This window comes from Meleagris gallopavo, chromosome 3 (genome assembly GCF_905368555.1).
Source record: "Meleagris gallopavo chromosome 3, MGAL_WU_HG_1.1, whole genome shotgun sequence".
In the NCBI taxonomy this organism is placed as follows: Eukaryota; Metazoa; Chordata; class Aves; order Galliformes; family Phasianidae; genus Meleagris; species Meleagris gallopavo.
Window position 1 is genome coordinate 20,224,646 of NC_139406.1, and position 25,129 is coordinate 20,249,774.

Consider the following 25,129-nt stretch of genomic DNA (forward strand, 5'->3'; position numbering starts at 1 on the left):
CATTTGGCAGAATGTCTGATGTAGACTACTTGTCACATGAATAAATTCTCATTATAACAAATACAACAGTGCTACATCTTTGAAAACAAGAGTTCCTTGGTAATAAAATCATGTCTTATTGAACATGTGTTTCCAGACAAATGTTAGAACTCCCAGATACTTCATTTTGGTTTCTTTGGGCAGGGGGGCATGACCCATGATTTACCTGTGAAATCCTCATTCAGAAAGAATAAAAGGTGAAGAAAACTATATTAGTTTACTAAGTGTAGGATGATGTTTATTAGCAGTTTCTGATAACAGTTCTGTGATCATTCAATTTATATTGTGATTTTTTTTTTATAGTCTGCAACCACAAGACAAACATACAGCTGAGTGACCAATTAACACAGGCATTTCAGCAGCAAGCTAATGATCACAATTCTTCATATTTAGCAATTATTTCAGAATACAGATCAGCAACTTGGTCAGCAGTAGCTTTCAACAGAAGATTGCAGTTAAGAGTAAAGTGTAACAATTGCATATACACAAATCTCAAACAAGTGTTCACATCTCTCTTTATCAATCACTACATACTTCTTTGATCTGTATTTAGAATATAGCTTAAAAAAGTCTCAGACCACACTGGATTTGTTGAATCACCAGCGATTTGAAATAGCTAGCCTTAGGTAGGGCAGCCAGTTAGAGATCTGTTTACTTTAGTAAGGACTTCACTGTAGTCCAAATCTATATAGATAGACTTAACAGGAGATCACCACGTAATGCAGCAGATAAAGACATAGTAAGATAGAGCTGTTGAAAGTTGGGGAATAAAAAACATTACAGAATTTTTTGCTTTTATCTTTAGAGTTCAGAATTAACCCTTGGAGCTACTTACCTGAAAATTTTCTGTCTCTGCAAGGCTAAACCATACCCTATCTGTATTTAGGAATACTTTCTCAATTTGCATGTTGGCAAAAATTAGAAAATCCAGAATGCCCTGTGCACCACTTATTAGCAGACTGCTCAGACTGTTTCTCTGAGAAATTTAACAGCTAAGTCACTTCCGCTGGACTCAAATTTGAGGAAATTTTTATTTGCAGATTTCTTAACAGTGTGCCTTCAATAAGTGTACACAGACAGTTCATGAACACCTAGTTAAATGTTCACTGAATTTTAGGAGCATTTTTTCCAAAGTGCAATACTAATATCTTGCTAATATCAGCAGGTGACTGAGCATCCACACTGTTTCCTCACTCCTCCTCTTTCCTAGTAGGATGGGGGAGAGAATTAAAGCCTACGTAGGACTTCCAGGTTGAGATAAATTACTTAATATAGAGGAAAAGGATAACATATGACAAATGTATATAACAAGTGACGCACAAGATTTGCTTGTGACCCTCCCCAAACAACTCCAAGCTAGCCCCCTGAGAAGAGGAAGAGAGCCAGACAAACTGCCACTCCCTTGAAAGCTCCTTCCATGACTTGATGTCATATGGTGTAGGATATCCCTTTGGCTATTTTTAAGCCAGCTGTACTAATTCTGTTCCTTTCCACCTCCTTAGGCCCTTCCCTGTGAAAGGTCTTAGCTCCCTACAACACTACTTAGCAGCAAATACAAACATTGGTGTGTCATCAACTATTAACATTGTTTTCCTCCAAGAGGCAAAACATATCTTCATACTGGGCACTCCGAAGAAAACTATTCCATCCCAGCTGAAACTAAGACACAGTATTTAATACCGCAATTTAAAAATTAATTTTTCTGTCATGGTTTTGTGATTCTTGGTATTCCACATAACATCATGTAGTGCACTGGGAATTAAAGTGTTAATGCTCCAATTCCAAGTACCTGTCCTTGTACATTGCAGAAGTCATGGGATCTGGCCCTTCCTGGTTGGGCAGTCTCTTACTGCCTTGCAGGGGGTGTTGGAGGGTGCTTTCCTAGCTGTACCAAGCTTATCAGGTTTGATCGGTCTCAGGAACTCTTCCAATTTTATTTGATTTATTAGTCTCAATTTCAATGAGATTGTATTGTATTGTGTTATCTTGCATTCTGATATAATAGTTAATAAAATAAGTTTTCCTCAATAGATCGCTGCTGCTTTTTTTTTTTCCCCCCTTCCTTGAGTCCAGCTCCCATCTCCCTACCCCTTTTTTCCTTCCCATTTTCTGGGGTTGAGGGGGAGCCCAGAGGCCTACTGCTCCAACTGCCACAGGCATAGATTGATCTAGTTAACTACATGACAGTTTTTGGTGCAGAATGCGGACTTTCATCCCACTACCTCTCACAACCTTTAGAAAGTTGAGGTTTTTTTCTGTCTCAGATTAAGTATTTTGATTTGAATTTTCCATCTCTTTCTCCTCACAACCTTCTAAAATTGAAGGTGTTCAAAGCAGACAAACACCAACACTGTCACATCAAAGCTTTTTAGAACCCTCAAAATGGAAAAGTTTAATATCAAAAAGTCTTGAATTAGTTCATTTATTCAATGAAATTTATAATGTAATGTTTATTTGCAAAGTATGTTTAAGTTTAGATCATAGGGAGTTTCGCTTTTACTAATTTCAGAGTTTTACAGAGAAGTTCAACAACCCAAGCACTGTGATCTGAGAGAACCAGATCTAATTCCTTAGAAAATAATCAATTTTGTACATTATGCAAATCAACATCTCTAGAAACAATCACCAAATCCTGTTTCTAGCTGCTCAGCCGTAAGACAGGAAATTTTGTGGCTTCATGTACAGACTTTAAACATGCGGTTATTTTCACAAAAGACATCTTCCAGAGATATTTTCTTATAAATAAGTTCCTCTGCTAGTGATTACTAGTAGTACTGGTTGGTGACAAAAGGCACCTACTCATCTTTGATATTCTCTTGTCACCCGCTTGCAGCAATAGACTGCCTTTTCACTTCCTTTATAAACTCTGTTATGACACATGGGGTACAGTGGGAGACTGCTTTCAAGTTAACTGTTTTTCTTTTTTGAAAAAACTAATTGGCATATTTGTAATATACTTTATTCTAAGAATCAATTTTCCTTCTCTCTCATACAGGAAGGGTACTGTGCCAAATGAAATGAATGTTCTGCCACGCCACCTGAAATTCAGGTCTGCTCTTCTACTGTTAGGCCCTCATGCCATGAGAACTTGTTTTCAGATCCCAGCTAGGCAAACATATACTAAATTAAGAGTTCTCAGCCAGGCTAATCAGCAGACAACAGGCTCCCACACAGCAGTATTACCACTTCTGCTACACTAAGCAAATGTAAAAAGCACTGAAGCATGAAACTGCAGCAATTTACAGCTCACTTCAGGGGTCTGAACTATTTACAGCTTTGAAGAGAAGAGTTGGGCCAAGTTAAAACAGGGATCATTGAGTGCTGAATTTCCCTAATGGGAGAAGCAACTTATGTACTGAACCTGTCGGTAAGCAACCTATCTCAGTCATGCAGCTCTTCTGCTTTGTGATACCATTTTGTGTTCTTTTGAAACAAAATACAACCAGGGCAAAATTTATTGCAACTAATTGCGTTAGACATATTGTCAACTATTTGTAAAAATAAGTATTTAGTATATCAGAAATCTTATCCCCATGGCTATAGGATACATTATCCTCACACCATGTACTAGTATTTTTATTGGTATCTTTCTAGAATTAATAACTAGAGGCAGATAAACATGAAGATAATTCTCAGAACTAAATAGGTCTGTCCAAAATCTTCAGAAGATGATGATCTCTTTAGTCTGCTTAATAGAGCAGATACCCAGGGCCATTGAGCTTTCCAGGAGTTCTTTAAAGCATCTTTAAAAATACTTTACATTTCTACATAAGCAGAAGGAGGAAATAAACTTTCGTTTAGTTTCCTGTGTCAGTATTCACAGAAATATAATGATTACTAGCATGTTTTTAGAACACTGCCCTTCAAACCTCTCCTCAAATAAAGATATTTCAAACACCAGCAAGAACAAAATATCATAAATGATTCAAATAACTGCTTTTAACGTATGAATTCATATTATCAGTAATTTCTCTGGGTCCTCAGACTTTTAACCACTCCTACAATACATAGGAAATTGCCAAGTTCTCTGTGAGTAGAGAATAGGCAATCTCTCAACATATTGTTCTTTAGTTAAGGCTTCCTTTGAGGCATTGTTCTACTAATAGTCCTCCCAGTAGTGGGAGGACTATCCCAATATAGTCCATTGATGAGTGTAAACCCACTCATATCCCAGCAACAGGCCTTGAGGAAGCAGTGAAGACAAACTCAATTTTAAATTTAAGCAAACAGTCCATGATAAGACAAAGCCTCCAAATTAATTCTGTATTGTAAATACAAGTGGGAAGGCCATTAGAGCCATCACTAACGTGCAACTTACTACAAAGAACATCTGACCTGATCTGTCAGTGAAGTAATCTTGTCAACAGACAAATGAATCAGTCACTTACATTATTTGTAACATAGCATTGGCTGGGGAGCACTTGTTTGCTTGTTTTAAACTCCAAAAGCACTACCAAACACTTGTGGTAAACTTGCAGAACAGAAGATCACAATGTTTTCAATGTTTTGTGTAAAAGAGAAATATTTTAGACAATGAGTTTTCTTCAAAATAAGTTTAAGACCTTGCATTCAAAAGCAAAGTTTAGAAAAGCGTGAAAATCTGCAGTCGTCACGGCACTAGAAGAGTGTCACAGAAGAACTACATATGTTTGAAAATACATCCAATGTAAGCTGTGATTAAGTATTACGCCCTCACGGGCTAACTCCAGACACAATTCAGTGGCTATCACCAGGTGCTCAATCATTGATTCAAGCTGTGACTTCACAGTTCCCGTACAGGTGGGAACTTCGTTGAAATTGCATGAATATTCATATGGTAAACTTATATAATGAGGTTGATTTAGCTCCTGTGTGCATACTTTATGGAGAAATCCTCATGCATCCAGCAATGTAATAAAGCAGTGTTGGCTTTCTAAACTATCATTTGGTTTAGAGAGTTTTCTTTGTTATGATTTTCAATAACAAGACCATTAACAGAAGTGAAAAAGTTGTAGAAAGCCCAGGAACACTGCACAATTCTGAAAATCTATTATTCAGGAATGATGAACTAAGGACAGAAAACATTCTGGGAAGAGCTAGTAAGATCTTCAGAGACACAAGTTTTAATCATATGAATTACGCTAAAAGTTGCTTTATTGATTGATTTAGCAAGTAGTGTGTGCAGTAACTTCTATGAAGAAAAACATGAAGGAAAGTAATTTGTACATACCTTAAAAAAAAAAGACATGCATACTTATTCATACATAAATTTCAAGGAAAAATCTGTTCATTATTGGTAGCCAATTCAGCAATTCTGTTTAATATCACACCAACAGAATGGAAAAATACATTTTTAAAAGGCATCTTGTTATGTATGCTTTCAGGTGCTATTCCAGGACCCTGCATCGTATCAAATGAATAATGTGATAGCAATTAAGGTTGTGGCCAAGCTGTATTAGGGCATCTTTTCACAAGAATAGCAAACAAATCTATTTTCCCTACCATAGAGTGGTGTGCAAAAAACTAGTCCCAGCAAGGTAATTCTAATTAATCCATGTGTATTATCTCTCACTAATATGAAAACAAGAGTGGCATCTCTTACTATCTGACACCTAATTAAGCAGGCAAAAGTTTGTTAAGAGCCTGTAACATACCATAATTTATTTAGAAGTTAATAGAAACAGCTCCAGAGGGCTGTAGCCAAATCCATCAGATAGCCAACATTAAGTGTCTATTTAATTGCAGTAAAAAAGGCACACAGTTTAAAAACAAAAGAAAAGAGAGAAAAAGGGACAGAGTGGAAAAGATATCACCTACTTAAAAAAAAAAAAAGTACAAGTAAAGATCAAAAACTAGTTGTGTCTGTTTTTTCAATAAGTTAGCAATGTGCTATAGTCTCTAATTTATAGATTTTCTTTTTTTTATTATTTCATTGCTGTAAACAAATATTATTTCTGCACATTCTGAGCTAGGGTTCTCAAGCAGAAATAAGTCATTTTTTTCCGTTCAAATACACATAGCAAAAGTGTGCTAAACTACTTAGTACTCAATACCTGTACAATTAACAAACGTACAGTTAGAAGAGTGGTGTGGTTAGGATCGTATTTTACAGGTTTATAGTTAGAAAGATTATCACAGTGGAAAAAAGTAATCAAAAATGAAATGCTCACCCATATCCTAGGTTCACAGTAGAAAATCCCAAAAGAAGACACTTCCAGAAAAGATCCTTCTCCTGTGGCAGTCAGCCCTTAAATGGGGTCTAGGAGAGGCGGAACCAGGCTCCACTCCCTCCGGTCACACAAGAAATTGCCTTCACCTGTGCTCCCATGGTTGACTCAGTCCTTGCTTTGGCTGATCAATAAGTGGTTCAGGCCCTGACTAAAAAGGTCCCAAACAAATGTCCATTCATTACATTAGAAGACTTGGCAACTGTTTTTCAGCAGGTGGAAGCCAAACGCAAACACAGTATTTGCTTGGATATCTTAAAAGAAAACCTTACTCTGTTAGCGACAATATAACTGTTGTATAATGCCTGGGATGGAAAGTGCCAAAGCATAAAAAAAAAAACAAAAACCAAGGCTTAAAGACGAGTTTATGAAACTTAAATGGAAGAATTAACAATTACAAACATTTGGATTTCTTTTGAAAGCTGTCTATTATACTGTAGGGATTCCCTACTGAACTATACAATTCTAGAGCTGCTATGGCCAGTACTCAGCTATTATATTTGTTGTAGTTCTAGTTCTGCTGGTGGGCCTTTCATTTCAGCCATGGAGGGGTTTCAGAAGTAAACTTTTTCTGGCTGTTCTCTACCACTGTGCTGACAGTGTCCAGACTGCATGGGAATGACTTGAGCCTACAGATCCATGCACTTAGGCAAGCTTCCAAAACATTTTGCCAAAAAATATGTCTTCCTACAATTTACTATATTATTACTGCAGAGTTAATACTAGCCCAGTTGAAATGAAACAAGATCTACAGATAACTTGTAAAACATGTCTACAAGGACTTTCACTGACCCTTCATAACTTGTAGAACACAGTGTCTCAGAAGGAGAAAGATAATAAATGTATGGTGAAAAGTACTGACCGGTAAGAAAATAGACAGAAAATTTGAATGTCATGTGTAACTAGGTTCACAGAAGATGCAAACTTCTCAATTAATTCAGCAAAAGAACCTATGAACTTCAAATTTGGAACATTGCAAGGATGTGGTGAAGTTTACTGGCCAAATGAAATATTCTCAAGGCAAGCTCCATAAAATATGAAGTTTTAATACAAGAGCTGCTTCAAAAATAGTGCTTTTTTTTTTTTTATGTTGGCTCACGGAGTCAGAGGTAGATGTTGGTAGTATCATAGAAGATGTTGAACTTTCCCACCAATATTCCATTAAAGTTTGTTGCTATGTCAAAGATGGCAGTAGAGGAGCAGTCTGACAAAATGGAGTCTGCCATAGAAAGGCATTTGAAGAAAAGGTGTGTCATTGAATTTCTCCATGTGGAAAAAAATTGCAACCATTGATGGTCCTGGATGCTTGTTGAATGTTAATAGAGACCAAGCAGTGGATGTGAGCAAAGTTAGGTGGTGAGTGGTGCATTTCAACAATGTCACTGCCATAGCAGCTGTGAAATAATGGGTCAACCTGCACTGGTGCAGATTTTTGCTAGTGTGGCATAAAAGCTCTTGTTCACTGCTGGTGAAAATGCATAGCTAATGATGGTGATTATGTTGGAAAATAGTGCTTTGTAGCTGAGAATTTGCTCTATCAAATAGTGCTATTGTGCTCTTTGTATCTGTTGTAGTTTCCACAGAAATAAATAGGAGTTCTTACTTTTGGAGCAACATATGTATTTATATTTCTTCTTCCACTCCTCAAGAAATTTCAGGAGTAATGTTAGGATTATGATAGTAAAATTTCTATTTGTTATTCCTTCAGACATAATTAAATAATAAAACAAGAATCAATAGTTCCATGAGCTAGCCCAAAATAATTTCAGAGAAAAATAATCTGATGCAATGGAAATATCTATTTATTAAGTTCCTTATTCATTAATGAAAACAAGCATTTTATGAAATTTATGAAAGTTTCCTCTGTCTTATGTTTTCAATTTAAGAAGAAAATCGTTATTAACTGCTTTTTGCACTTAAATGGAAATTAGCCTTGCCCATGTGAATGATGCAGCAGTAAACCTAAGTAACAAGAAATGCATTGATTTTCTTCTTAAATCTAATTTTGAAAGAAGAAAATAAAGATTTGTCATCCCTTAAGGAAGCAAATGGCCTGATTTTGTCATCAGTTGATATTTCACTCTTAACTCAGTAAATCTTAATCTTCAAAGTCAGTATTGGCTTATTAAAGAGATTCTGCAATTCTGGATGATGATGTTTCCTCTCTTCCTGTATTTGTTCCCACGGAATACACATTGCCCTTGACACAATGGTTTTCTGTGCTTAACCTAAGCATCAATTCAATGCTATTAAATGCATGTCTAATACTAAATAAAGCATGCAGATTAATCACTTTGTATTACACGTACTGCAGTTTATTGAATCACGCCTTAGGTTTGTTTCTCTATTGAGAGAGTAGTAATTTACTGCGTGTGATTTATAGTTCCTAGGCAGTGGAATGTATATACATAATGCATTAAATTTAATGAATGACAAAAGTGTTAAAAATTTCTGAAATAAAAATAGTTGTGTGATCTTCAGATTTATTACTGCTGACAATTATTTTCACAAGTATTTACAAGACTTCGTAGCAACAGTGAATCATCACAGATCCTGCGTCAGTGTTTTACATTCACTGCAAACTGTTGTAGACTGAATATCACTGATAATTTCATGCTGTTTTGACCCTATTGATTAAAGTAATTAGAACTGAACACTGCTGGCTTACCAGGTTCTCCTATTTGCTGATGTATCCTCTAGCTTTTGGTAGCAATTCAGATACAATGCTTTAACTCTTATTCACACTCATGATAGGAATAGATTGCACCATGGATTAGGATTATTCATATGCTATAAGAACTGAATCGACAACATTTTCTCAAGTATTACTTATAGACACTGCAGATTAAGAATCAGAATATCTTGAAGAAATTCAGATAAAACCTGGAATTTCTTGGATTCTTTAAAATAACAGTTCTGCAAAACAGAAGAGTAATATCCTGTCTATTGATAAAGAATAGGATTATCATCAATAAAGTCAGACTTCTCAGCTTGTTTAAAAGCAACAGTATTTCTAACTATCCAGACAAAGCTAAGAGGTAATTAATCTATAAGTTAATTGAATACATATTTTAGGATTTATTCCTTTCACTTATACTGCCACATTTGAATTAGTTGTCCTTAAGAAATAATTTGAGTAGTACTATCCAGAAGTTTGATCATTGTTAATTAGTTTATGTGATAGTAACAACAAATTCTAGTACCAACTTACAATCTAGAGTTTTATCAATTCTTTCCAAAGATCCATAGCTCTGCAAATAAATTATCCCCTTCCATTTCTCATGCTTGTTTTTACCAGAGATATGGTGAACAAGCACACTTCGAAGATTCTATACTAACACATAACTCCTGGCACACGGGTAAAGATAAAGAAGGAAAGAAGAAATAGCACCTTTCCATTCCTTTGAGATTCAGAAGAACTTTTATGACTGATTGGAATTGGTATTAACATCAGCCACCAGCCCTCCTCAAGTAAATGGTACAGCAACAGAACCTGCTGGGAGGAAAATATATGAACCTCACAGGAGATCTTCCTTCCACAGTACTACAGTTACAGGGATCCAGAGAGAAACAGTTGCTCAACTTTATAGGAATGAAGGACACAATTTTAGCAGAATTCTTCTTGCCAAGATCCAAGGAGACAAACAAACAAAAAAAAAGCCTATCCTTTCTCTGCTTGATTGCACATCTCAGTAGCTCAGGCAATATGGTTCACTGAGAAAAGTGGAAGTCTGTCTTCCCAGATCCCTGCCTCATCATATTCCCATTTCTCTACCTCAGCTTTACTGGTTGTCAGAAAACATTTTTGGATTGCTGTTCCCTTTGGATAAAGCTTTTCACCCATGTCTTTTTTGGTGTCCATTTTCTATACATCAAGGCAATGCAAAATCTCTTCTCTATTCAATGGAATATTCTATGCCAGCTCCTATTTAACAACTCAATTTCCAATAACCATCTGAATGTGGATCGTGCATTTTTTAATATAAAGTATCATAAGAAGAACAAGAAGGATCAAGTTTCCAACTTTCCATTTTGTTTTCCTTGTTTTAAACAGCAGGAGTGACTATGCACTGTATGAACATGAATGTATAAAATAAATCCCTCTAGAAAGCATGCAATCTTGCATCTGTGTCACAGAAACAACTTTCTCTTTTGTGGCATGACTTAAAACCCTGAAGAGAGCTGATCGAAGCATTTGTCACATAGACAGGCGCTGATACAATTAGCATTTCTGAGTATTGAAAGAGAAGGTTCAAGGGGGATCTCAACATGTTTAAGAAATAGATGAAAAGATAGACAGACTCTTCTCAGTGGCAGCCACTGAAAAGACAAGGTAATACACACAGACTGAAATGCATACAACTTCATCTAAGTGTTTTTCATTCAAAAATGAAACAAAACAAAACAAGAAACACCTTCTGAATATTTTTCTTTGACAGTGATAAAATATTAGCACAAGTTTACTAGAGAAGTTGTGTAGCCTCTATCCTTGGATATATTCAAAACCCAGACTGACAGAGTTGTGGAAAAGCTGCTCTAGCTGAGCCTACTTTGAGCAGGGACTAAGCTGAGGCTAGGTCATCTCCGGCAGCCCCTGCCAACCTCAAAAATGAGTTTGTAACTAGCATTTCAAGTGCTTCTGGAAGACTTAATACTTAAATGAAAAGCAAACTGAAGAAACGCAGTTGCAGAAAAATATTATAATATTTTACCTGTCCATATTCAGTACAGTCCTATGTACTTCCTAACTATTTCATGACAGCACATATTACTACTTTGTTTACTATCAAAACACAGTTGGGAGAAAACAGACAACTAGTTACAGTGATTTTTTATGTGAATTCTTATATTGTACATCTACCATCTTCTATGTAGAAGTACAGAAACACTGTGTTGCAATGAAAAAAAGCAATAATTTTGTTTTCTTTTGATAATTCGGGGAAGGTATTTGAAAAGGTCTAGGCAGTTCAGCAGGAAAAGTAAGGCACAGTGAAATTGCATTTCTACTTTTTTTGTACATGGAAAAAGTAAAAATGTCACTTTGGCTAAGTTAAAAATGATCTCCCATATTGCAAAAATGTTATCAAACCAGCAGAATAAAAAAAAAAAAAGGTCAGGTTCATGACTAGATGCTTCACTGCATCTGTTTCCATGTGGACTTGCCATTTTATTGAAAATATCAAGCACATTGATCAAGGTTCCTGGGAAGTGAATTACTAGACCTGATAAGAAAAACTTATCCTAAGAACTTTGACAGGAGTTACAGCACAGGTTAATTTTTCACTACTGAACAAGAATGGCAAAAAAAAACTAAATATTTTCTTCTCAAAAAGAATTATTGGCAGCACTGCCCTGAAATGTGAGCTGAAAGCATGTATGGACATAGAAAAATCCTTAAGAAAAACAATAATAAAGTAGACCAGTATAAAATACAGCAGTTGTTTATAAATATCAACCCTTTGGCTTGGGAAGTTTAATTAGTGTATTCAGATCTCATTATATTTTTGCTTCCTCGGCTTTTTTTTTCTTTTTTTTTTCTGACAGTATGGCCTCAAGTCAGTGCAAATTAAGTACTGTGAGAGACTCATGAGGTTTGTCTCATAATTATTTCTTACCTTAGTATCATCTAGTTCAGCTCAAAACAACCAAAATACGTGCAAGCAAACAACATGTTTTAAACAGTCTCATTTGAATTCATTAAAAAATTTTTATGGGCATGCCTAAAGTGTTAGGCATCTGGCTCAGGAGTTATAGATAACATATTAGCTACAAGTTGCATGAGAAGTACAAGTTGAGATAAGACAGAAAAGCAATAATGCTGGTTTGTCTAGAACTTTGGTGTATACTATGACTCATATTACGAAAATATTTAAAAATCAGGAATTTTTTAACACAGTTTCTGTTTATATCTGCATAGCTATTATTGCTTTATTTAGGGGGAGATGAAGTTTTCTTTTACATTCAAAACTGCAACAAGTAATCACATAGTGCAAACTTCTGTAATGATCTAAATGAATACAACAGGAAAGAGAAGTTCGAATTATTTTTGTGTTCTGGACTCACTAGATACTGGAAGTACTGCTATGTATGTACCTTGTTTATTTGGTCTGTGAATGAAGTGACGATATTTCTACTAAAAATTAAGTTCCAAAAGTAATGCCTCCTATTTTATGGTAGGCATGTTGGTGGATGTTGGTTGTATGACAGTAGAGACTGAACCTTCCCACCAATATTTCATTATGTTTTGTTCCTGCATGAAAGATGGCAGCAAAGGGATGGTCTGACAAAATGGCGTCTGACATAGAAGTACAAATGAAGCAAAGATGTATAAATGAATTCCTCCATGTGGAAAAATGTCATCCACTGACATTTATCAATGCTTGATGAATGTTAATGGAGACCAAGCAGTGGATGTAAGCACACTGAGGTGGTGGGTGGTGTATTTCAGCAGTGGCAGCAGTTACAAAAGTTGGCAGCAATCTGAATGGCCACGAACAACTGTTTCCCACAAAAAGAAGAGCATCTTAATCAGTTCCTACACATTAATCAGTGGATTACAATTAGGGAAGCCTACATGGAACAGAATATGAGCTTCAATGCATTAGAAACAATGGCGGCAATATCAGAATATTGAAAAGTTTGCATGAGGTGGGTCTTGTGAATGGCCACACAGGAACAGAAGGAATGCTGTATGCAAGGCACTGCTGAACCAATAATAGGCTGAAAGTGAGAGCTTCCTGAATCACTTCACTGCCAATGACGAAACGTGGTGTCACCACTATGAGCTGGAGTCAAAATGGCAGTCTGTGGAGTGGTGAACATGTGATTTTCCCACTGAAGAAAAAGTTCCAGATGTACCACTCAGTGGGTAAAGTGATGTGCATTGACTTTTGGGGCAGGGAAGAGTTAACCCCTCTGGATTTCTAGGAACCCAGACTGTTTAATCAATGGATATACAGGTGTGTGTGTGTATATGTATATATATGCTTGGCTATATATTTACATGTGTGAGTGAGAGAAAGTCTGTCTGGGTGGATGTCTGTGGGCAGATCTGAGTAGATCCTTCTGGGTAGCTCTGTAAATGGGTCTAGGAGAGGTGGAGCCAGGCTCCACCCCTTCCTGCAGCACAGCTGAATTGCCTTCACCTGTGCTCCCGTGGCTGACTCATTGCTCGCCTCAGGTGATCAATCAAAGGTTCAGGCCATGATTCAGCAGCTCCATACACCAGACAAACCATGAACTCTACTACATCATGATACTGTCTAAGCTGAAGGCTCTAACTTCCAGAGTCAGGCCAGAGAAGATGATTATCTTTCTCTTGCAACATGATAACGTCAGGCCCTATTCTCTCCAGGGTTTGAAGACCATGGAGCACCTCTTGGCTGGACTGTCTTATCACAACCACAGTGTAGTCTTGTTTTGGAGCCTTCTGATTTCCATCAGATTGATAAAAGATGAACTGAGTGCCCAATATTTTCCTAGCAATGATGATGTCACAGCATCTGTGAAACAGTGGATCTCCTCTACTTGCAGATTTTCACTAGTCTGTCATGTTGTCTAACTTTCATCACTGGTGAAAATACACAGTTAATGGTGGTGACTATGTTGAAAAACAATATTTTGCAGATGAAAATTTGCTCTATCAAATGGTCTTATTAACCTTTTTTTATCTCTTGTATTTTCCTTCAAAATAAATAAGGGACAGAGTGACCTATGTATTTTTAGTTGTGCACTTTCTTCTGCAGGCACTGTAAAGTTTCTATTATTTTTTCCTTAGAAAATTGGGTATGTAATAAAAATTAGATAATTAGATAATAAAAATGTTTCATATAAAATGAAGGAGAAACAGGAATAGAGAACATTAACCTTGAACATTACAATGAGAAATAATGAACTTCTACTGTGCTTGATAAAAAACAACAAATTACTTCAAAAGGCTATTCCACTGAAATTATTGTAAAAGAGAATACATTTTTTCTCTTGGGAACTGAAAGCCTAAAACAGCAAAGTCCTAACTTTTCTCTTTAGACAGCATGTATTAATTGCAACAGAATATGTGGGGGGAGTTCAATTGATCTGTATCTCTGAAACAGACACAACTATCTAAGATTCAGTGCTAGGAAAAGAAGAAATGAGGTAAACTATAAGTTGATTTTTAGCCTTTCCAAGGACACAGTAGTCAAATTTAGTGTGTGATATTACTTTTTCCAGGGTAGCATGGACAGTCTTGCTCTGGTACTATGCAGGGAAACAGAACTGTGCTCTACAGAAGGGCATCCCTAGATTAACTGCAAGATTCAAACCAAGTTTTTGTCCCAATAACTGAAGGACCACATCCTGATTTTCTGAGTGTTAATTTGATAATTTGAATAAGAATGTGTCAACTGACTTTTTTTATATCATTTCTTTTGCAAAAGCTGGTTTATAATGAGATACAAAGACCCAGTATTCAAGACTAAAATTTTTACTCCAAGAACATAGTATAATTTAGTATACAAAAACAAGTAAAAATAGTTTTGCATGTACTCATGTCTGCAGCAGTCATAGTACCATGCACTTTTATGATAAAAACCTGCCCTGCTTGATTATTTAAGGTAGGATATGTAGGGCCTAACAAGAAAGAGGCATTTCACTAAGTTAGTCAGGAATCTAGTACTGAACAGCCTTCAGGGTCAACTCTTTGTCCTGATGAGTACTTCTGCAGAAACATATGTTGAAAACACAATGATGGAGTCAGGAGACTAGTTAGACGACAATGATACTTCACTTATTAAGATCATGCAATTTCACCACACTTCACAAGCATTGCTAATGTCAGTGATTGGTCACCTTTGCATCTTCTCCTGATGAGGTGGGTCACTTAAGAGGAAAGACACACTACTGCAGGAGCCTGGGTTATTCCTGTCCTACAAGATTTTAATAATATCGTACAAAGAGGTAACCAATCACATCATTTTGCTAAAACTGCTGATCTGGAAAGCTGCCTATAAGAAATTAACAGATCCTTTAATTAATGAGAGCTACAAAAATGGGAAAACAAAACAAAACAAAACAAAACAGAACACCAAAGCACAGACACCTTTGCAGTACAAGGCTGTCAGCAAGCTTAGGCAGTAGAATCCAAAAGCCTTTCTGGAGGATTAACACACAAGGTCAGTGTTTTAACTGGGATTTCTTCTGTGCACGCACTCAGAAACATCTATATTATAAAGAGAACACCACCACAGACAAATGTGCTTCCCTGCATCTCTCTCATATCAACTTGAAGGAAAAAAAAAAACATAGAATAATTTTGGAAAAACAAATAATGGTCTTATCTACTACTGTGAAATTTCCACTGTATATAGGAAGTCAGAAAAACTTGTATCCTCTTTCTTGCAGGAAACAAACTGGTGAAGAAAGAAGAGAAATTATTCATTGTTATTTCTTTCTTCCCTAAAGAAACAATGACCAAAATTGCAAAAATCTTATTAGTCATGTAAACAAAAAGGATGATAACACCATTTTCTGTCAGAAAATAAATCAATGCGCACTTTCTCAAAAATTTACATGTTTCTGACCAAAACCGATGTAGTGGTTGGTAATGCTTCCCATGTCAGGAAAGTTGGAACTAGAGGATTTTTATGGTCCTTTCCAAACCAAGTAATTCTACGATTCCATAAAAACTGATACATTTATGGCTTTGCAGATTCAGGCACGTACAGAAAACTACCCAGATTTCATTTTTACTTCTGCCAGTAGGCAGGGTAGAATATTTTCTTAATATCACAGTTTCTCAGGTAGTTATGCAAAGTTTTGGTAGAAATAAAGATTTTTCACACTGAAGAAGTTATATGGCATTACTGGAACATGTTGTAAACAGGTTGATCAAGACTAACATTTAAATTAAAATATAGTTCACCAAGTCTGTTATTTCTGAAAGCAATGATAATTCTGCCTTTCAGGTGTGAGTCTAGGGTAAATGATCTAACACTTTCACAAACATCAAAAGATGAAGTAAAATGATTGGTCCTGAAGCCAATAAATCAGATGAATGCACCTTTCCAAGATTTGTAGCCTAAAATTGAGACCATGAGTATCTCACAACAGATTCAACTGAAAAGAAAATTAATGGGATTTTTTAGGTTCCATACATAAAACTCCAATCTCATTTATGAAAAATGTGTTTTCCTGAAAGCTGGACACTTTGCAAAATTAATTTAGAACCTTAAGATTGACAGATAAACACTGTATTTCCCATGAAATTAAGTAAACTCCTTGGATTAAAACAGAGAAAGGAATCAGGATAAATTATATTCCTTTGTTTGTGCTGTTCAGAGGTCATAGGCTCTTGCCCCACCTGGAGGCCAAGATTATCATCCCACCCTTCTGGAGCAACCTCACACCTGGCCATGAGGAAAGACAGCTATGAAAAGAACACAGCTTTGCAGAGAACAGGTATCAGTGTAATATCTATGGCTGTACACCCTGTGCATGGATAATTCAGGCTCCCTGAGCTTGAGAACACATCCCATCTACCTGTTTATACCATTTTTATGGAGCATGAGAGGAGATGGTACAAAATTTAATAGAAAATAGGCCTTTTACAGTTTGCATTATACAGTTTATATAGAACAGGCTCTGTATAGTTTGAGATGGGATTTGTGAGTGGGACTCCAACATTTATGCTGTCTTATATGGAAAAAAAAAAAAAAGTTCTAAGTGTCATACTTACTATCAGGCCTCAATGTCACATCTGACTCCTGAGTTAGATAAGTGACCTGTCCTAGGCAAATGGTTTATGTCCAAAATTTACAACTTTACAAAGGAATAGTAAAGTTTTATATGGATTAGTAATCCACGATTACCTTTTAGCAACTGCTTTTTTTTTTCTTCAGTTACTTATTTATTTTCCAATCATTTTCTTTTTCAAAAATGAGCTGCAATAGTAGATACATGGCTGAGACCAAAGCTCAGTACAATCAATGAAAAACAAACACAAATGTTTCATTTATAAAGTATCAATGTATGTTACTATTAATTATTTATCAAACTCTAAATTTTAACAAACATCTTTAGTGATAATGACTACTTTTCTATATTTACAGACAGTTTTACATAAATATTAAATTTTACCATCTAATTATCATATGTATCCCTACTTCATAGATAATACATATAAAGTAGGTAATTATCATTAGACTAGTTATACAGTCAAAAATATTCAGAGAAACAATTATCTGTCTATTAAAATGTAAATAACTAAGTCCATTTACACTTCATGCCTTACAGCCTTCTATCATTTGAGTAAAAGGACAGAAATAATGGGTTAATCCCAGTGGTAAATGGAGAATTAGCTTTAACGACAATAAAAATATTTCTAGGTTATAGCAGTAACAGGCAACTAATCCACTAAGAGGCTACCAGTTTCAGTATTTCAATGCAATGGAATTGCTGCATGGTAAAAAAGCATAGCACTGGAATGGTCTCACAAAGAGCTACCAAGCTTGGTACCCTCTTCTTTTACCATTTACTTCACACATGATAAACTACTGACAACCTTCAGTGTTTTTCCTCAGAGCCCTGTGTTTTTAGTTCTGATATTAGACCATTCATGATAATTTCACACAGCTACAACTGAAAGACTACTATTAATACTCACCTATTGAAACCAAACTATTAAATAATCATTTTTTTCCATTACCTAATATAGAATCCTATTTAAAAAGACAATTTCCCATAGTTTGTCAAAATTTAAAAACAGCCCACACATGCCAGGTTTATTTCACTACACTTTAAGTCAAACACCTGTCCACACAGACCTCAGAGGTAATGCATATATATCTGTTTGAAGTAAATCAGACTCCTTTTTTTAGACAGTAACATGCTTGTGCTGTTCATATGTTTTTTCATGCTGGGATAGGGGTCAAGTAAAGATGTTTCAACAGCTATACACTTCTTTTTTACAGCTCAGAATAGTGAATAAAAACCGTTCAAAGAATGCACATTAACTGGAAATGGAATAATACTTCTTCCTAGAAGCTCAGAAGTAATATAGTTCAAAAGTCTTACCGTACTTAAAGTACAGATATAATCTGCCTGTGAATGGGTGAAAATTGAGCTGAATTCATGGTGTGTATAAGAAACTGAATCCAGAAATACAAAAGAATTATAAATAATAGTTTTCTTAATCCATGAATTTTCATATTACTTTGCTATTTATTAAGAAAAAAAAAAGAGAGAGAAATATTTATATTATTTCGCAGTCAGTATTTCAGCACAGATGCCCAACAGCAGAGCAGTATAACCATAGAATCATAGAATGGTTTGAGTTGGAATGGTCCTTTAAGATCATCTATTTCCAACCTCCCTGCTGTAGACAAGGACAATTTCCACTAGACCAGATTGCTTAAAGCCTCATCCAGACTGGCCTTGAACACTTCCTTGGAGGAAACATCCCCAGCCTCTCTGGGCAGCATGCTTCAGTGTCTCACAACCCACACAGTAAAGAATTTTTAGACATAACCGCATAGAACCCAAGAGTACAGCAGGTAACTTAAACACACTCAATCCTCTGAGGGAAAAAAAAAAAAAAAAAGAAGAAAGAAAAAAAAAAAAGAAAAAAAAAGAAAAAAAAAAGAAGAGGAATGCAAAGAGTAAAAGGAAAGGGAAAGTTGGATAAGTGACATTGTCAAGAATTCCATTTGAGCTGAAATTTCACAGAAGTGTACAAGTGTACAGAAGTGTACAAGACAGAAACATTCCAATAACACCCATTTCTGTGTTTCCAGGGAGAAACCAGGGAGAAATAGGAAAGGAAGCATTCAGAGAAAACTTTGGTTTTGACACGGAGCAGTTCTGCAGTTTTTGGAAATCTTAGCAGTTTCAGGTAGTAGTCCTTCCACCAATTATATCCTTCCCAGCCACGCCCCAAGACAGAGAAGAGACTTTCTCAAGAGCAGAATCTGTCTTTATGAAACAATCTCCCATTCTTTACTGACCAGGTTCATGGACAAATACTTCTCTTCACCAAAAAAAAAAAAAAAAAAAAAAAGGTTCCTAGAGAGACTGCGAGACTGCCAAAAAACAAACCCAAATCTGTTGGGCTGTGTGGTGGATGTCTTGTTTCTGGAGATGCTGAAGGCCAGGCTGGATGGGACTCTGAGCAACTTTATCTAGTTGTAGTTCTCCCCCTTCATTGCAGAAGAGTTGGACCAGAGGACCCTCAAGATACATTCCAACTCGAATGACTCTATGATTTGGTCCGTATCCTAATATGCAAACACAGGATGGAATTCCCAATCCATAGCACGCAACCTGCCAAAATCTTGTTGAATTCAAACTGCAAACTTCCTTAAAATAATTTGAAAAGAAATAATTTGCAAAGAAGCAATAATTACTATTACACAAGAGTTAATAGAAGTTATCTGCCCATATAACACGTTAATTGAATCAGTAAAGAGAGGAATGACATTTCAATGATGAAATAAGGGAATACAATAGCCACTCAAATGCTTATGTAAAAATTATATTTTAAAGATACTTAAATACTGTCTATAACATACTTACAGATATATGGTAATATATCAAACGTTCTTACAAACATTATATGATAGTACATTGCAACAGCAGTTGGATTTAAATCATTTATTTTAGTCTTAATAAGACAATATTTGACGTGAGAGAGAAAAACGGGAAATTTTTCTGTTTTTGAACTTTATAAATCATATTCAGGCTTTGGTTACAACATGCAAAAATCAGAGATGAAAAGGAGAACAATCTACATTTAGAACTAGGAATGTTTCTACACCTGGAAAGAGCATTTAAAAAAAAAAAACAGCAAAACAAAACAAAACAATTTTCTTCCCAGAAGCAAAGAGTGTAACACAGTTGTCTTCTTATGAAGATGTCTGAAATGCAGTGACTTCTGTTGCAAGACAGGAAAATCACTTCAAGATAAAATGTCTGTTAATTGTTACATTCATATTGTTAATCTGTTGCCTAAAATTAAATCTTGTTCTTCTAGAAGGCAAGCACTTTACAATGAATTTAAAATATATTAAATTAAAGTTCAAGTTTATGGCACTGGATTATAGACTACTGAATTTCCTCATGAGTAAAAAAATAATAAGAAGAGTTGTTTATTCTGTTTCAAATCATAACATTATTCCAAGCTATGTTTCTTTGCAGGGACATGCGAGATTAAGTTTAAACAAAATTCAGACAATTCAACATTATTAATACTGATTTACTGATACAAAAATGCCCAAGAGAAAGGAACTATTTAATTTGCTGAAGAGCTCTAATAAGAGGTATTAATCAAACATACCTAGATTTAGCTGAAATATTTTTTACATCAAAAGTCTTATCAGTATTTAAAAGCAATTTACTTACTTTTATATATATATAAAAAGCTTGTAGATGCATGCAACTGCTTATTTTCTATGTTTCTTACTCATGCATAGAATTCTGTTCTGTTTCCTTCCAATGCTAACAACTCCTTTCTTTGTTAAGTATTATCCTAATATGAATACAATGAAGTAAATACTTTTATTTTAAAACTTTTTACTAACAAAAGAATTAAGCAGTTTTCAATATGGACTACATGCCAGTTGTCATGCGTCATCTTATAGACAACATCACACAGACTATGAGACATTCACAAATACAACATTTCTGGAAATACTTCAAAAAGGTCACTTCCATTCTGAAAAAGCTTGGTTTGAGTGTTGTAGTTGAGATTCTGAAATGTGAAACCTTGGCTTATTATGGACAATGTCAATAAATTAACTTGCAAAAATTTTGACAGAATAAAAAAAATAATTTCATACTTAGAAAGTTTTAAGATTACTGTCAGATTATTAGTTCCATAAATGAGCTCTGTAACAAAAAGACTATCAGTATAAAACTGGGAGAAAAATTTGAAGCTAGCAGCTTTCTAAAAGCTGAGAAATTGTGTCTCTCCTCTACAACAGTTCCAGTGTGAATCTCTGAAAACAGCATGGATCTGCTAACAATTAGTTTCCATTTCATACTTATCATGCTACCTTAATAAGAAGATCAACAAAACAACTAAAATTACATGTATAGTTCCTTAACACTTTAAACAAAAATTTCTAATTTTCATGGCTTGTTTTATAACACCATACAGTAAGAAAATATTAGTAATGATAAACTGTAAAGCGGTTTTTGTGATTATAATAAACTTCATTTTATTAGTAATAAAATGCTGATTTATTGCTTCTGAGAGGGCTGCAGGTAAAGCAATTCATGTGAGAATCCCTAATGTCACTTCCCAATGTTTTAATTTAGCCAGTTGTAAAATGGGGATACTAAATTATGCTGTCTCACAAGTTTGAAGATTATGTACATATGTCCAGTGGACCATGAAAAATCTTAACAGTGTGTTTGTTATTACTTTTGATTAAGCATATAGCTCACATATATTGCTAAGTATTAATCCAAGAGAACAAGGCTCTATTTGCTTTATTGTGCAAAAATCTAGTTATAACAGTATAAAAACTAAACAGCACTAACTAATGGAAATGTAATTTGAATGCTAAACAATTTTCTGTTCCTTATTAGGAAAAGGATAAGAAAATTTGTGGTCCTGAATTTCATCAGGTCTATTATCTAGCTAGAAACAGTATGCTACTTTGCTCTGTTCTGTAATTTTCCCAACATTCCTAGAAAAATGATGTGACAAAAAGCTAAGAAATATGAGATGTTGTTGGAAAGTTTGCAAATGAATGCATGACTGTTATTGTAAATCCACTGTTATTAACAGACTCTGTCTATGACTGCTTGGCTATCAGCCCCAGAATAGTTGCTAGCAAATATTTAATGAATTAGCTACCTTGCTAATTTAGTAAAAATGTGTAAAGTCTTGCATTGCTTTAAATTTGTAAATGTTTGGAGGCATGAAAGCCATATTCTCCCCTTGTTGTTTTTTGTTGTTGTTTGTTTGTTTGTTTGTTTTTGTTTTATGCTTCATTGTGTTTTGTTTTTGGAAGGGGGCTGGGGGAGAGTATCCATTTTCCCATCCCAAGCTGTTACAGCTTATTATTATTATTGTTATAAATCACGCTAAAGCTATTTTTTTCACTGTGACAGTTTCCTGCAAGACTTTACACTGCAGTAATTTTACTCTAAACAAGAACAACATTATTAGAAAATGACTTCTGTACATTCTTGCATTATCTAATCAGCCCACTGTATTGATCATATACTCTGACATGATTCAGGTCCTTGTCTCAGATCATGATTTTAAACAGAAAGTTCAGCTAGAACCCCATACATTGTACTGTTCTTCTCTTTTAGATATAAGATTTTCCAGGTTTTCTTTTATTATCATTCTTTCCTTTAGTTCCCAACTCAAGGACACTTAAAGAGGTTTTCTTCTGATTTCAGTTTTCATTAAAAAAAAAATGGCCTCCAAGGTTCACGTTCTCATTTTCATTCTCTAACATTACTGAGTTTGAGCTGTCATTTAAGAGGCACAGATATGTTTCAAATCCATGGGCACAACCATGGAAGTGGCATATTCACGGGCCTAGACTTCCTAAGACAGACTTTTAATTTTCTTCTTATACATTACTGGATTTTCAGATATTGAAGATCTTTCCAAATTCTCTTTTGAATTCAAGGGAAACTATTACCATTTTCCCATCCAAGTATATGTCTCCTCTCTAATGAATACAATTACAACCAAAAAGATACATAGCTTTGTACTATTCTAAACAAATAGAGAGATTATTTTGGAAATTCACATACAAAGGTGAATCTGTATTTACTCCAGTGGTATCCCTTGGCTACTGTTTCTCAGAACATTGGAAATATGCTGCCAACCACAGTATGAACACCACTCAGTTCTTATACTTAGCTTGTCCTGAATATCTTCGCTGGGATTTAGTTCATGTATTTGGAGCATGCTTTTCAGGTTTTAAAATATAGAATAACACACCTCGGATTTTATTAATAAAACTGTGTTTGCTAAGTGGCTTAATAAGCATATGCTGAGTATAGTTGCATTCCCATCAGGAAATGTAAAACACTATTTAAAACAGTGAAATTACCATAATTGAAAGAACACAGATGCTCTTTAATAATCTAGTAGATTGCACCCTCAATGGAAATGCTCATTAATTCTATTTTAAGACAGTGTGATTCATCTGTATGTCAGTTAATTATCACTGAAAGCTAGGTAAGCAGAAAGGTTACAGATTCAAATTTGATGATTCCATCACAGAATACCACAAAACTTATTTAGGCACCAATATGTCTATTCATTTAACTTTCAGAAGATATTCAAATTATTAGCAACAAATGAAGTTGGAGAAAAAACTAATTTCCTCTTTCATGTACGCGCACACACACGCACACACACACACATGCACACACACATGCACACATATGAAGTGAAGAAAACAAGAAAACAAAATGCTGAAGTTAATCTGACTTGCACTAACTTGAACTAAAACTAGTACAATAAGATATTTGCAACCCAAAAAACTAGTCATCATCCTGATCATCTGAACTCCAAAATCTAGAAGGCAATTGTTTCAACATCAATAGGTAAGTGCTATTAAATTGCTGCAAGTTTGAGGAACCCTAATAGCGTGACAGGAGGATAAACATATGGAACATGCAACAGGATTGTCATGAATATCTTCCATGCTATTTTTATTGGCTTACTGCATGGCTCTTCACTATTCAACATTCTTAACAGATCAAAATTGAACATGATATAAGTCCATATTCCAACATTTCTTAAGCAATTACTAATTTACTGCAAGAGATATTACTTGAGATGTATTCTTTTTGTAACTTCTCAGTTGCTGGTTTACAACATTGTGAAAAATCCACATTCAAGCTTCTCAAGTCATTGAGACTGGTAACTCAAATATTTCTCACTGGGAAAAGAAAAAAAAAAAAATTAAATACTGAATCTACCAAATATTTCCCATTTCCTTGGAGAAAAAATAAATAAATAAATAAATAAGGCCTGCACAAGTTATGCAGATACATGTAAAATACTGAACAAACATAAACTGACTGCAATTATGGAAAAAACGGAAGTTGGTTTTTATAAATAATTTTTATACATGTAGATATAAAAGAACTTGTTCTTTTAAACCTTTAATAGACTGAGAATTTTCTTTGTGTCTCTAGTTCATGTATACTTTGACAAAATTCTCAAGATAGATGGAATATTTTTACTTAACAAGAAACGTATAACTAATTCATCTGCAACTTTCCTAGCCTCCAATTGAAAGCAGGATAATACATAGATAATCCAGAAATAAAGCTTGTTCCTTTGAATGCTCATTGCTCCTTAGGCTTCCCTGCAGATAAAAATGGCCTACAGCGAGGTATTGGAAGAAACAGTCACACTCTGGATGGTATGAGGATAACCTTTCTGCATAGCTAAACTCAATGCAGAACTGGAGATCCAGTCATGAAAATATTCTTTATAAAAATTCACTAGAATTTTACAGTCTGCTTGTGTTTGTAAATGTTCCCTCTAGTATTTCACATAAAGGGCTTTTATTCAGATACTTACATGTATCACCAAGTTAAATCTATGTTTAGAAGATATAAGTTATGTAAATTCAGTGGAAGTGAAAAGGCAAAGAAATATAGAAGAGACTTATCATGCTACTCTCTCTATTTTAGGAAAATGTAAAGTGAAATACAACAAAAAATCTTGCATTAACATTTGCAATCATAACTCTAAGTAAAAATAAAGGTATTTGCTGAATATCACTGAAGCATAGGACTGTAATTAATGCTAAAAGAAGAGAAAAAAACACCGGCATGCACAAAAAATCAGAAGTGGTAGTATAATCAAAGAGCTAAAGCTGAAAGAAATGATAAAACTTTTCAGTTTGCTTCTAAAAATGCAT